This window comes from Anolis sagrei, chromosome 4 (genome assembly GCF_037176765.1).
Source record: "Anolis sagrei isolate rAnoSag1 chromosome 4, rAnoSag1.mat, whole genome shotgun sequence".
Lineage (NCBI taxonomy): Eukaryota > Metazoa > Chordata > Lepidosauria > Squamata > Dactyloidae > Anolis > Anolis sagrei.
The window spans coordinates 241,341,181-241,355,175 of record NC_090024.1 but is presented as its reverse complement, the minus strand read 5'-3'; the positions used below and the strand labels follow the sequence as shown (position 1 = coordinate 241,355,175).

The following is a 13,995-nucleotide window of genomic DNA, read 5'->3' as shown; positions in this document are numbered from 1 at the left end:
CCATAAGAAATAAATGCTTGTAGGAAAATAAGAAAGCTCCAAAAGTAATGTCCATAAAAGGCAGTAACACCAAGCAATGTCCACACCAGAGATATAAGCAATCCAAGGCAACATTTATCCAGACAGGAATCAACAAGATGCAAAGACAATCCAAAAGGCTTAAAAACTCCACAGGAACAAGATCCCTTGAACAGGATTTCCATGCCCCATGAACTTGATTTCCAAATGATGCCTGATCTAACAGGTGTTTCCTTGGGGCAAGCCTTATATCCCAAAACTCAGAAATTGGTTTTGCTTTCCCCCACATTTACCCCTTATCAGCAGAAGCATTTCAGAGCGACATAAACACTGAGTTTGCTGTCGATCCTGGCTAATCTCCAGCCACCTATTCTTCAGCTCCCTATCTGGCTACTCATTAAAATTCCCAGGTCATAGAATCATAGAGTTGGAAGAGACCTCATGGGCCATCCAGTCCAACCTCATTCTGCCAAGAAGCAGGAATATTGCATTCAAATCACCCCTGACAGATGGCCATCCAGCCTCTGTTTAAAAGCTTCCAAAGAAGGAGCCCCCACCACACTCCAGGGCAGAGAGTTCCACTGCTGAATGGCTCTCACAGTCAGGAAGTAACACAAAGCAATGTCCACACCAGAGATATAAGGTGTCAGATTGTTTTCCAAACCTAAATCTTGAGAGCTCACAGAAAGAGGGAGTGAACCATCATTGCTAGGCCTAGCAGGGATATTCTCATGAGAAACTGCCCTTTGCAATGGGGCCTCTCTGTCATTGTCTGCATGAAAATCATTGACCAAAACATCTCCATCTTGTACCTCAGCCTTGGCACCATCATTTCTCTCATGATTTCCCACATCAGGATCCTGAAACACAAACACAGGCTGATTCACAACAACCTTCTCCAGGGCCATCTGGTCACTCTGACAGGTAGGAAGGCACAGTTAAAGCCCTCCTGACAGATGGCTATCCTGCCTCTGTTGAAAAACCTCTAGACAGAATATTTCACTACTGAATAGTTCTTAGCAGGGTTGTGCATTTGGGGTAAACCTTGGCCCATTTCCTCTCCCGGCTTTCGGTGGACCCCCTGATCTGTTTTTTGGGAGCCTCCTGAAATCGGGAGGGCAGATATCTGTTTTTGCTCTGGGGTGCTGAAAGATCTGTTTTCTATCAGCCCATTATGGGGGGAGGGGGTTTCTACCCGGCTCCCCTTTCTGGCGGGCTTCTTCTTACCTGATGTTTCTACACCAAAGAAAACAATCATGGCACAAACTAAAACTGCTGCAGCACTGCCAATGGCTTTCACTCCGCTCAGAGGAGAGGCAATGGGCCTGAACTTCAAGCTGATGATTTAGGATTAAGAAAAACTTCCTAATTATAAGGGGAGGCCAGGGACTGAATAAGCTGCTTATGCAGAGTGTCAGAGCTACGCCTACTAAAACAGATATTTAAAGAAAGTAGTGAAAAACTGAAAATAGGAGAAATTGGACATATTTGGTGAATGATATCCAGTCTTTGAATCGGGTAAAATAATTTAGGATTCTCTTCTGAATTATGTAATATAATATACTCACAATAAATGTACTCACAATATGCAATGTAACATACTCACAATAAATGTGAGAAATCTATGGCTCTTTGAATGGTGTTAGACTTCAGTTCCCAGAATTCTTAGCTATGCTGGTTAGGATGCTAGGAGATGTGGTCTAACAACACCCCATCCAACTTTCAGTATAGGTTAAAGGTTTTGCCCTGACATTAAGTCCAGTCGTGTCCGACTCTGGGGGTTGTTGCTCATTTCCATTTCTAAGCTGAAGAGCCGGCGTTGTCCATAGACACTCCCAAGGTCATGTGGCCAGCATGACTGCATGGAGCGCCATTGCCTTCCCATCTGAGTGGTACCTGTTGATCTATTCACATTTGCATGTTTTTGAACTGCTAGGTTGGCAGAAGCTGGGGCTAACAGCTGGAGCTCACGCCATTCCCCGGATTTGAACTTGCAACCTTTCGATCAGCAAGTTTTAGTAGGCGTAGCTCTGACACTCAGTTCAGCAGTTTAACCCACTGCGCCACCATGGGGCTCCAACTTTCAGTATAAAACAACACTATTCATGCATCAATTAAAGACTTCTTTCCTTTTAGACAAACTTGCATTTCCAGTTTTATGTGTCTACCAATTTAAGGTGTAAGCTATTTCGTTGTATTATGAATCAGAAATATTTTACTAACAAGTGCAAGCTCTGTTTCAAAACTGTTGCATTTTACCATTTCTGCTTCTCACCATATCAGCATATCTACCACACACTCCATGTTTGGCTGGGATTTCCTATCCAGATGAGATTCCCAACTTGGTCCAAGTCAAGCAATAATTCAGCCACTGATCCCTAGTTTCAAATCAACCACTCACTCAAATACCCAGGCAAAGGATGGGCATAGAGAGAAGTAACTCTTTGGGTCTGATATGCATTCCAAGAAGCCATACATTAATAAGATGGATTTGAAGGAGCCACCACCTACCTCGCATTAAGAAGGTTCAATCCCTTGCATCTTTGCTTTAAAAAGCATTTTGATCACTTGGAGAATCAAAGTTACTAGTGTCAGTGGCATCAGCCACACAGCAAGGCCGGATCAAATCGATCACAGCCACCTTAGGCTATAATCTACTTTATTTTACAGCTATATACATTAGAAGCTACTTAACACTCAGCACATCATAAACTTGCTTCCATACCGTCTGATCGTAACATTCTGAACACACAAACTCCTGTTATCAGTACTAGTCCACACCTCCTGCATTCCAGAGTGACATATGACGTATGACGCATGAAGCTGCATCCATTTGTTCTATACACTTGATTTATGATCTTTCTAGGATTTCCGTTCCCTCCATGGTTCAGTTAACTCTTTCTACACAGGAATACATTCGGCACAAAGCTATTGCATTTTAAACATACATACTTCGAAATCTACATTATAAATTGCAAACCACTTCAACAACTAGCCAGAGTAGAAGTCTACATAGAGCACTAGTATAGAGTATAGTGTACAGCAAACAAGTATAGTCTCTGAGGTTTTTGGGTAAAAACCATGGGGTCGATAAGCCCCCTTTTTTCATTGCCCACCTCTGTGTTAAAGCCACCATTGATTTATGGCGACCTCGTGAATTTGACAGCATTTTCTTTGGCATGGAATACCCATAAGGTAGTTTTGCCAGTTGCTTCGTCTGAAATACAGCCTGCAGCAACTGGGATTCCATGCATGTCTTCTTGGTTTGGAAAGGGTTTTCCTTTTTGGACTGACTCTTCCAGAATCCTGGAGTGCCAGTCCAAAAAAGACATATTTCTCATAAATTGTGGGAGTTTGTCAAGCAGCCGTTGAAGGAAAGAACTGATCCAGGATCAGTTCTTACGTTTGCATGTGACGTCAAGTTGCCTCTTGACTTAAACCAACCCCTATGAATTCCACAGGATTTTCTTAGGTAAAGAATACTCAAGTTTTACCAGTTCCTTGCTCTGAAACACAGTTTACAGCTTTGGTACTTGTTAGTGGTATCCCATCCAAGTAATAACCAGGGCTGACCTTGCTCAGCTTCCAAGATAAGACAGGCGGGAAGAATGACAGTTGGGGATTGGTCTATTCAAGCAACTAATCCACTGCAGGGATGCCACCCGGGAGAGCACAGTTCATGAGGAAACAATGGTGCAGGTATGCTGATGAGTTTTTGATTAACTCAAGAGTCCAGTTCCATGTAAGGCAAAAGACAAAGTGTTATTTCCAGACAATCAAGGGCTTGGAGCTGGTGCTTTTAAGGCATATACTCCATGAGCCAAGAGCTTACCCACAGTGAATATTGTGTACACATCTAGATCGATGTCTGTCCTCCTTTAAAGAAGCCCAGATCCAGAATTGAGCTTCAAACTATGGCTTGTTGGAAGGGTAACAAGCCAGGATGCAACAATTATCTTTTCCTCATCCTCCTCTAAGCACCTTTTACATTTAGCTCCTCTTGCTTGAAGAAATGGGATTGATTGATTTGTACTGTCATGCGCTGGGTCTATAATAATTGTCTTTTGAACAGGACATGCTCTTTGTGCCCAGAGGGAAGCCAGGGTGCCTTGGCTGAGAGGCCCTAAGGATTTTCCTATACAAAAGTCTTTAGATGCTTGAAAAGTTTAACAAAGTCCTTTATTATTGCTTAGATCTTCAACAATTTAAACAAACACTTCTCAGATCTTTAACAAGTTAAACAAATGCTTAACTTGCCCAAATGGACAGGTAACTGGCTTTGTGAACTGTTTCTTTTCTTTAAAAGGAAAACCCCTTTTAACCTCTCCCAGGCAATCTACTTTCTATACTTGCTGGTGTGGACTCTACTCCTGGCTCCAATTGCTTCTGGTTACCCGACTAGACCTACCAGCCAAGGCTTTGTAGATTCTCCAGCTGGAGTTCTTTTGGATCTTTTCCACGAAAGATGTGGAACTATTTCGCCCGGATGCTTCTGTTCCCCCCGGATGCTGTGAGAAATGAAGCTTGTCTACAGATGGAGCTGATCCACGTCCTGTAGCTAAGCTTTCCACTATAAGACTGAACTAAAAATGGTTCCCTTTCCCTCCCAGAACCCTGGAAAAAGGGGCGGAACCAAAACTTAACAATGATAGACAGGTCATTGGCCTTATAATTGCAAACCAAGGGAAGCCACCTTACTGCAAAATGCATGGAACCTTGGAATATATGCAAACACTCAATAGAAAGAAAATGAAGCTGAAACTCCAGGTACAGCCATACCAGCACAATTGGGTTCCATGCACCACCATGCAAGCTCAAAGAAGCATATGAAAAACATCTTCAATTGATTCATAACATTGGTATATCTCACCTAATATTGCCAATTCGGACCAGCAGCAATAACTTCCAGGCAGCAACTATTAATCAGAGGTAAAATGGTAGTATTACCGACTACTATTCCTCCTCCTCGTAAGCCAGTGAGCAAAGGTATGTCTTCGGCTGTTTCTTGAAAGCGGGGAGGGAGGGTGCAATCTTTAACTCCTTAGGAAGGGAGTTCCAGAGGTGTGTGTGTGGGGGGGGGGGGGGGGCAGCAACAGAGAAGGCCTTTTCTCTCGTTCCCACCAGCCATGCTTGGGACGGGGGTGGGACTGAGAGGTGGGCCTCCTACAATTCCCACAGTGTCCAAGCTGGTCTATAGAACCATTTCCATAAATAAAGTGAGATCACCCAGTTCTAAGTATAACTAGCCATTCCATCTCTGATGGGCACTTTGTGGGCCTCTCCTCTGTGAAAGCCAAAAACCACAGCATTCAGTTTTCTTCCTGACTGGTACGCGCCAGACTTATTCACATTTGTCAGCAGAACAGCAGTTCCTTGGACTATTCAATGGCATGCAATTCCTGACTGAAGCCAGCATTGCAGGAGCTGATGGAGAGTTCGCACAGAGCAATCTGGGGCCAAGTTTTCATAACAGGGCTCTCTTTTAATGGGCAAGTTGGCCTCTTTGGCGAGACGTAACCCGAGCGCTCTGCTGTCACGCTCAGCTGCCTGCGTGAACTTTTGCATTGAGATCTGCTGAAACAGGGATTTCTGAGCCTGCCCAATCATGATCAAGCTAAAGGCCTGAAGCCAAAAAGCATAGCAGGTGGTTTCCAAATAAGACATCTCTATCAGCTAGAGAGCTAGATATAAAGTAGAGCTCTCTGTTCAGCAGCTGAGGGGAAAAAGGAAAGTGCCTTTTTGAAGTCCAAACCACCTGGAGGGCCCAAGTTTGCCCAGGCCTGATGTAAACACACGAGACTTGTGTGTCATAGCATCTTCCCTCTTGCTATATTCTGCTCATTTAGTGCCCGTTTCCAGCATATTTTTTAAATACAAAAGCTAGTGATCCGTTTCACAGGGACTGACCTTCATGCAATGCAAGCTTTGCTGCTATTCGCTCGCCTTTGTGGCATAAAGCCCAGTTCAGGCGACCTTTTAATCCTGAACTGGCCTGAATCCAGCAGATCTACATGATGAGGCTTCTCCCAATCCAATCATCACTGGTTTTCGCTATTTTGTGATGTTGAAAACTTTTGTGTGTGTGTGTGTGTCAGGAGTGACTTGAAAAATTGCAAGTCGCTTCTGGTGTGAGAGAATTGGCCGTCTGCAAGGATGTTGCCCAGGGGATGCCTAGATGTTTAGATGCTTTACCATCCTTGTGGGAGGCTTCTCTAATGTCCCCTTATGGGGAGCTGGAGCTGACAGAGGGAGCTCATCCGCACTCTCCCCGGATTCGGACCTGTGGCCTTTTGGTCTTCAGTCTTGCCAGCACAAGGGTTTAATCCAAATGTCAAGGTCTATTTCCTCAAAACTCCATCTGTGTTCATATTTGGACATATGGAATGCTTGTGTCAAGTTTGGTCCAAATCCATCATCGTTTGAGTCCACAGTGCTCTCTGGATGTAAGTGAACTACAACTCCCACACTCAAGGTCAATGCCCACCAAACCCTTCCAGTGTGTTCTGTTGGTCATGGAAGTCCTGTATGCCATGTTTGGTTCAATTCCATCATTGGTGGAGTTCAGAATGCTCTTTGATTGTAGGTGAACTATAAAACCCAGCAACCACAACTCCCAAATGTCAAGGTCTATTTCCCTTAAACTCCATCTGTGTTCATATTTGGGCATATGGAATATTCGTGCCAAGTTTGCTCCAGATCCATCATTGTTTGAGTCCACAGTGCTCTCTGGATGTGGGTGAACTACAATTCCCAAACTCAAGGTCAATGTCCACCAAACCCTTCCAGTTTTTCTGTTGGTCATGGGAGCCCTGTGTGCTAAGTTTGGCCCAATTCCATCATTGGTGGAGTTCAGAATGCTCTTTGATTGTAGGTAAACTATAAATCACAGCAACGACAATTCCCAAATGACAAAATCAATTTTTTTGAGTGGAGAACGTACATTGGATTGTTAGGTGTCTTGGGTCCAAATTTGGTGTCAATTCCCCCAGTGGTTTTTGAGTTCTGATGGTATCACAAACGCACATTACATTTTTATTTATATAGATTTCCCACCCTCGGCTTATAGTCGAGTCAATACATTTTCTCAGTTTATATTCGGGTCGGCTTATACTTGAGTATATACGGTAATTTCATAAACAAATTAGTTAATGGATAGTTTGGGTGCTTGTGTATTCCTACCTGAAGGAGTGCACTTACATCCTCTTAGCTCAAATGTCTAGCAGATAAAGTGGAATAAATAGTAGTACAGAGTGCCCTCACTTATTGTGGGTGTTATGTTCCAGGACCACCGCGAAAAGTGAAAATCCGCAAAGTATGGATGCTATGTATATCGCGTTCCGAGGGTGAGACAGAAGCGAGGAAAGATTTAAAGGCACCATGCACCTTTTTTTTTTACTAGCTATCTCTGATTTGCTTTGCAATCTCTCTTGATTGGCAAGGGGAGGGTGAAACCCTCTTCCACACTCCATCGTTGCAAGGAGGCGGAACTAGAATGCCACTCTGGGCAATTTTTTTTGTCATGTCAGGAGCAACTTGAGAAACTACAAGTCACTTCTGGTGTGAGAGAATTGGCCGTCTGCAAGGACATTACCCAGGGGACACCCGGATGTTTTGATGTGTTACCATCCTAGTTGGAGGCTTCTCTCATGTCCCCACATGAGGAGCTGGAGCTGACAGAGGGAGCTCATCCACACTCTCCCTGGATTCGAACCTGCAACCTGTCAGTCTACAGTCCTGCCGGGACAAGGGTTTAACCCAGTGCGCCACCGGGGGCTCCTAACTCTGGGCAATGGCAACTATTCATAAACTGGGAGGCAAAAACCCACAAAGCAGCAAGTCCGCGAAAACTGAACTGTGAAGTAGTGAGATAACACTGTATAACAGTGTTATAGAGAATGCACAGTAAAGGAATAAGATTTGCACTTGTTCCGGCTTTCAATAAAAGCTGAAAAGACTGGGGTGCAGCTACACTGGAGAATCAAGGCAGTTTGACACCACTTGAATTGCCATGGATCAATGCTATGGAATCCTGGGAGTTTTACAAGCTCTTTACCATTTTCTGCCAAAGAGTGCCAGTGCCTCAACAAGCTACAAATCCTATGATTCCAACCAATTGTGTAGCCTGTTGTCGACCTTTGCAACCCAAAAGACAGTTGCATCTGTCAAGTAGGAAAATTAGGTACCACCTTAAAGTGTGGGGAGGCTAAATTAACTAATTTATGAGGCCATAAAAAAAAGACTCCAGCAAAAGCCTGTTCTACAACACCATTCCAATTTAAAATGCAAAGATACAGAATGGGGGACGATGCCTGGCTCGAGAGCAGTGCGTGTGAAAAAGATCTTGGAGTCCTCGTGGACAACAAGTTAAACATGAGCCAACAATGTGATGTGGAGGCAAAAAAAGCCAATGGGATTTTGGCCTGCATCAATAGGAGCATAGTGTCTAGATCTAGGGAAGTAATGCTCCCTATGTTCTATTCCGCTTTGGTTAGACCACACCTGGAATATTGTGTCCAGTTTTGGGCACCACAATTGAAGAGAGATATTGACAATGTGGAGAACAAGCCCTATGAGGAGCGGCTTAAGGAGCTGGGCATGTTTAGCCTTCAGAAGAGAAGGCTGAGAGGAGATATTATAGCTATGTATAAATATGTGAGAGGAAGCCACAGGGAGGAGGGAGCAAGCTTGTTTTCTGCTTCCCTAGAGACTAGGATGCGGAATAATGGCTTCAAACTTCAAGAGAGGAGATTCCATCTGAACATGAGGAAGAACTTCCTGACTGTGAGAGCCGTTCAGCAGTGGAACTCTCTGCCCTGGAGTGTGGTGGAGGCTCCTTCTTTGGAAGCTTTTAAGCAGAGGCTGGATGGCCATCTGTTAGGGGTGATTTGAATGCAATATTCCTGCTTCTTGGCAGAATGGGGTTGGACTGGATCGCCCATGAGGTCTCTTCCAACTTTTTGATTCTATAATTCTATGAATAGGCCTCCCTAATTGTGTTCGAGTCCCCCCTGGGATTAGAAAAGCGGTATGCAAATGAGGCAAATAAATAAATAAATAAGTGGAAACTATACACTTAATGTAGTTTTGCTTTGCTTTATAAAGGGAATGACAATATGAATGTGAAAAATGTCTCTTAATCCAAATGTTAACATGTTTTCTGTTAAATATGGTGTTTTTTTTTATTCAATAAAGTTCGAAAACTCAAAGACATGGTCAGATGACAGACAGCTCTCTGTATCCTCGGATTCTGCATCCACAGATTAAGTCATCCAAGGCTTTGATAATATTCAAAAGGACGTCTAAATAGCCAACCTTGATTCTGCCAATGATTTGAATATATATATAAATTTGCAAATGACTTGAAATAGATATATATTTGCAAAACCTCAAAAGCAAAATTTGATTTTCCCATTTTATATAGAGCCCCTAGGTGGCGCAGTAGGTTAAACCGCTGAGCTGCTGAACTTGCTGACCAAAAGGTTGGTGATTTGAATCCAGGGAGCGGGGTGAGCTCCCGCTGTTAACCTCAGCTTCTGCCAACCTAGCAGTTTGAAAACATGCAAATGTGAGTATATCAATAGGTACCGCTCCAGCAGGAAGGGAAATGTGCCCCATGCAGTCATGCCGGCCACATAACAAAGTTGGCTCTTCAGTTTAGAAATGGAAATGAGCACCAACCCCCAGAATTGGACACGACTGGACTTAATGTCAGGGGAAAACCTTTACCTTTACCTATATAAGGAATACCTTTCTGCTATCTCTATAATGGGATTTGAGTATCCTTAAGGCCCTGGAACCAAACCCCATAGGATATAGCAAAGTCTGTGTTGCATTATTTTATGGTTTTATATTATACTAGCTGTCCCCTGCCACGCGTTGCTGTGGCCCAGTCTGTATATGTGTTTTGTGTGTGTGTGTATGTATATATAGATATGTGTGTGTTTGTTTATATGTGTGTATATATTTGAGTATCTGTGTATATATGTGTGTTTGTTTATGTAGATAGATAGATAGATAGATAGATAGAGATAGATATGTGTGTGGGGGGTATGTGTGGGTGTATATATGTGTGTGCATATGTGTGTGTAGATGTGTATATATGTGTGTATATATTTGTGTGTTTATAAGTGCATATGTATATTGTGTATATGTGTGTGCTTGTCTTTATGCATATTTGTGTTTATATATGAGTATGTAAACTCATATTTGTGTATGCATGTGTATATGTATATATGTGGACAAGAAGTTAAACATGAGCCAAAAATGTGATATGGCGGCAAAAAAAGCCAATGGGATTTTGGCCTGCATCAAGAGGAGCCTAGTGTCTAGATCTAGGGAAGTCATGCTACCCCTCTATTCTGCTTTGGTTAGACCACACCTGGAATATTGTGTCCAATTGTGGGCACCACAATTCAAGAGAGATATTGACAAGCTGGAATGTGTTCAGAGGAGAACAACTAAAATGATCAAGGGTCTGGAGAACAAGCCCTATGAGGAGTGGCTTAGGGAGCTGGGCATGTTTAGCTGAGAGAAGATATGATAGCCATGTATAAATATGTGAGAGGAAGCCACAGGGAGGAGGAAGCAAGCTTGTTTTCTGCTTCCTTGGAGACTAGGATGCTATGGAACAATGGCTTCGAACTACAAGAAAGGAGATACCACCTGAACATGAAGAAGAACTTCCTGAGAGCTGTTCAGCAGTGGAACTCTCTGCCCTGGAGTGTGGTGGAGGCTCCTTCTTTGGAAGCTTTTAAACAGAGGCTGGATGGCCACCTGTCAGGGGTGATTTGAATGCAATATTCCTGCTTCTTGGCAGGGGGTTGGACTGGATGGCCCATGAGGTCTCTTCCAACTCTTGGATTCTATGATTCTAGGTTTGTATGTAGATGTATGTGTGTGCTTGGGTATGTATATATGTATGTGTATGTATGTGTGCATGTATATATGTGTGTGTGTGTATGGTGTATTTTGGGGGGTTTTAAGTCTGTTCTGCTGAGGGTTTTTTGTATTTTAGGGGTGATGAGCACTTGTTGGACTGTTAGGTGTATTGTGTCAAAATTTCGTGTCAATTCGTCCAGTGGTTTCTGAGTTATGTTAATCCCACAAACGAACATTACATTTTTATTTATATAGATGCCAGTGTTTTAAATGTTTTTATGATGTTGTTAGGCATGGAATCGTTGCCTTGTGAACTGCCTTGAGTGGTCTGCGAGCTGAGAAGGGTGGTATATAAATATAGTAAATAAATAAATAATAAATAAATGATGTGGGAGAAAGATGCTATATTCCATTCAGACAAGGAGTTAGGAAGCAAACATTTAAAGAAATCAGAGACCCAAATGATCAACTGCTGCCAACAGAGATAGACAATCCTAATAGTCCATTCCAGCAAAACAACAAGAAGTCAGAGTGGGGTCTGACCTGGTGAAAAGCCCTTTGCCTCCAGGCAAGGCCCAGCTGGAACGGGGAGTCTCTTTTGCACAAAATGGAGCATTCTGGAGACTGGAGCAAAATGCGACACCAGGCAATGTTATACCCATCTCGTTTCACCAAAAAGGGAAAGACTCTAAAGGAAATCTAGCAATGACCTTGGTAGAGGGAGGAAAAGAGAGAGGCAGTCCACACCCTCTACGGCCGGCCTAATTTCTGTGTTTCGTCCTCCCCTTCAGAAGATGGCAATGATGCCCACGCCCTGGCAGAAAATTGCTCTACCCGGTGCAGAGAGAGAAGCCGGCTTGCCATTTGAGCAGCCGGGTGTGTCTGATCCCCAAAGAGGGGCTGCTTTCATCCAAAGGGGAGGGACGCACGGTGCATCCATGTACCACAAACCACCCTCTTGCACAGAATGTGCCCAGCTTTCACGCCTCACCTTTTGAGTTCCCAAGCCAAAGAGGCTGAAGAGGGAATGCATATGAGTCATGCTTATTTAACCCTTGAGCCAGATGCCCTGGATTCACAGCTTGAGCCTCCTCACTCAGCACATTGATTTGCTCCAGAGCTGCATCCCTGCCTCCAAGGAGGGATGCAGGATGTATTTCCCCCTCTTTGGTCCTCCTCACCTGGAACAAGGGTGATGCCGAGAAGCCCTCCGGTGTCCTCCTCTCTTTGGCGATGCTTTGGGCCAATGGCCGAAGGTGCAGCAGAGTCTGCGGTCTCTCTTCAGCGTCCTGTCACCAAGCCAAGAAAGACAGAGGAAATAGCATTAGAGGGAGAGAGAGAGAAGAGCCCAGCATCCCAGCTGAGGATGGAGAGGAGAAGGGAGAGATCCATGCCTCCATCCCCATCACCTGCTCCAATGTCTTCTTCCATATTGCTCAGCCGGTGATGCTCCCCTGCAACCTTGTGGGAAAGGAGGCTGGGCTGATGGGAGGGGATGGGCACAGGGCTGCCCAGGCGCCAGCAGCAGCTGCGTACTTTGCGGTTCTCTCTCTCTCTGCGCTGCCTTCTTAAAGAGACAGAGCACAGGGATTGGCCTGGGCAGGAGCTGGACCACTTCCCCTTCTCCTTGGGAGAGATCCTGCCTTCATCACCGGCTTTGAGACATATTTATAAAAGGGGTTTCTCGCACGCCTTCGTCTTCCACACCAGGCAACATCCCTGCTGTCATTCTTTGCACGCACAGGAGTGGAGATGCTTTAAACTGTGGCAACCTGGGGACCATTCACATTACTCTGTCAAGATTGACAACAGAATTAGGGAGACCTAGTCAAATCATTTTAAATTGGCATGTACCAACAATGAGCCAACAATGTCATGTAGCAGCAAAAAAACCCAGTGGAATTTTGGCCTGCATCAATAGGAGCATAGTGTCTAGATTTAGGGAAGTCATGCTCCCCATGCTTTTTCCACTTTGGTCAGACCACACCTGGAATATTGTGTCCAATTCTGGGCACCACAATTCAAGAGAGATATTGACAAGCTGGAATGTGTCCAGAGGAGGGCGACTAAAATGATCAAGGGTCTGGAGAACAAGCCCTATGAGGAGCGGCTTAAGGAGCTGGGCATGTTTAGCCTTCAGAAGAGAAGGCTGAGAGGAGATATGATGAGAGCCATGTATAAATATGTGAGAGGAAGCCACAGGGAGGAGGGAGCAAGCTTGTTTTCTGCTTCCTTGGAGACTAGGACACGAAATAATGGCTTCAAACTACAAGAGAGGAGATTCCATCTGAACATGAGGAAGAACTTCCTGACTGTGAGAGCAGTTCAGCAGTGGAACTCTCTGCCCCAGAGCATGGTGGAGGCTCCTTCTTTGGAAGCTTTTAAGCAGAGGCTGGATGGCCATCTGTCAGGGGTGATTTGAATGCAATATTCCTGCTTCTTGGCAGGGGTTGGATTGGATGGCCCATGAGGTCTCTTCCAACTCTATGATTTCATGATTCTATGTCGTTCTAGGACCAATTTGGGCCCTCCAAGTGTTTTGGACTCCAACTCCCACAATTCCTAACAGCCTCAGTCCCTTTCCTTTTCCCTCTCAGCCACTTTAGGAATTGTGGGAGTTGGAGTCTAAAACACTTGGAGGGCACACGTTGGCCCATGCCTGTTCTTTTGTGTTGTTGTTTATTGGTTTAGTCATTTCCGACTCTTCATGACCTCATGAACTAGCTCAGGCCAGAGCTCCTTGTTAGCTGTCACCACCCCCAGTTCCTTCAGAATCAAGCCAATCACTTCAAGGATACCATCCATCCAGCTTGCCCTCAAGAGTCTTGATCTCAAGAGTCATAGTTCAGCACTTAAATCACCACATACTGGCTCTCCAACAGAACTTACTTTCAAGTAAATATGCATAGGATTGGGCTGTTCAGTGGCATTTAACCATCACAACTGGTGTTCACTGAAAATGTAAGACAGCTAGGAACAAGTGTTCTGTTGTTGTTTATTCATTCAGTCAGTCACTTCCAATTCTTCATGACTTCCTGGCCCAGCCCAGGCCAGTGCTCCCTGTCAGCCGTCACCACCCCCAGCTCCTTCAGAGTCAAG

General features: G+C 44.4%; 1 protein-coding gene across 4 annotated transcripts in view; it reads right to left on the bottom strand.

The window, feature by feature from the left end:
• The window catches only part of SNPH (syntaphilin), a 55,213-nt gene extending 42,758 nt beyond the window's left edge, over window positions 1–12,455 (bottom strand). For all 4 annotated transcript variants that reach the window (XM_067468265.1, XM_060771868.2, XM_067468266.1 and 1 more), the window contains exons 1-2: window positions 12,306–12,455; window positions 12,078–12,185 (exon numbers count right to left, since the gene is read on the bottom strand). The gene's annotated coding sequence lies outside the window, so the exon portion shown is untranslated. The remainder of the gene's footprint in view (window positions 1–12,077; window positions 12,186–12,305) is intronic.
• Window positions 12,456–13,995: the final 1,540 nt, after the last annotated feature.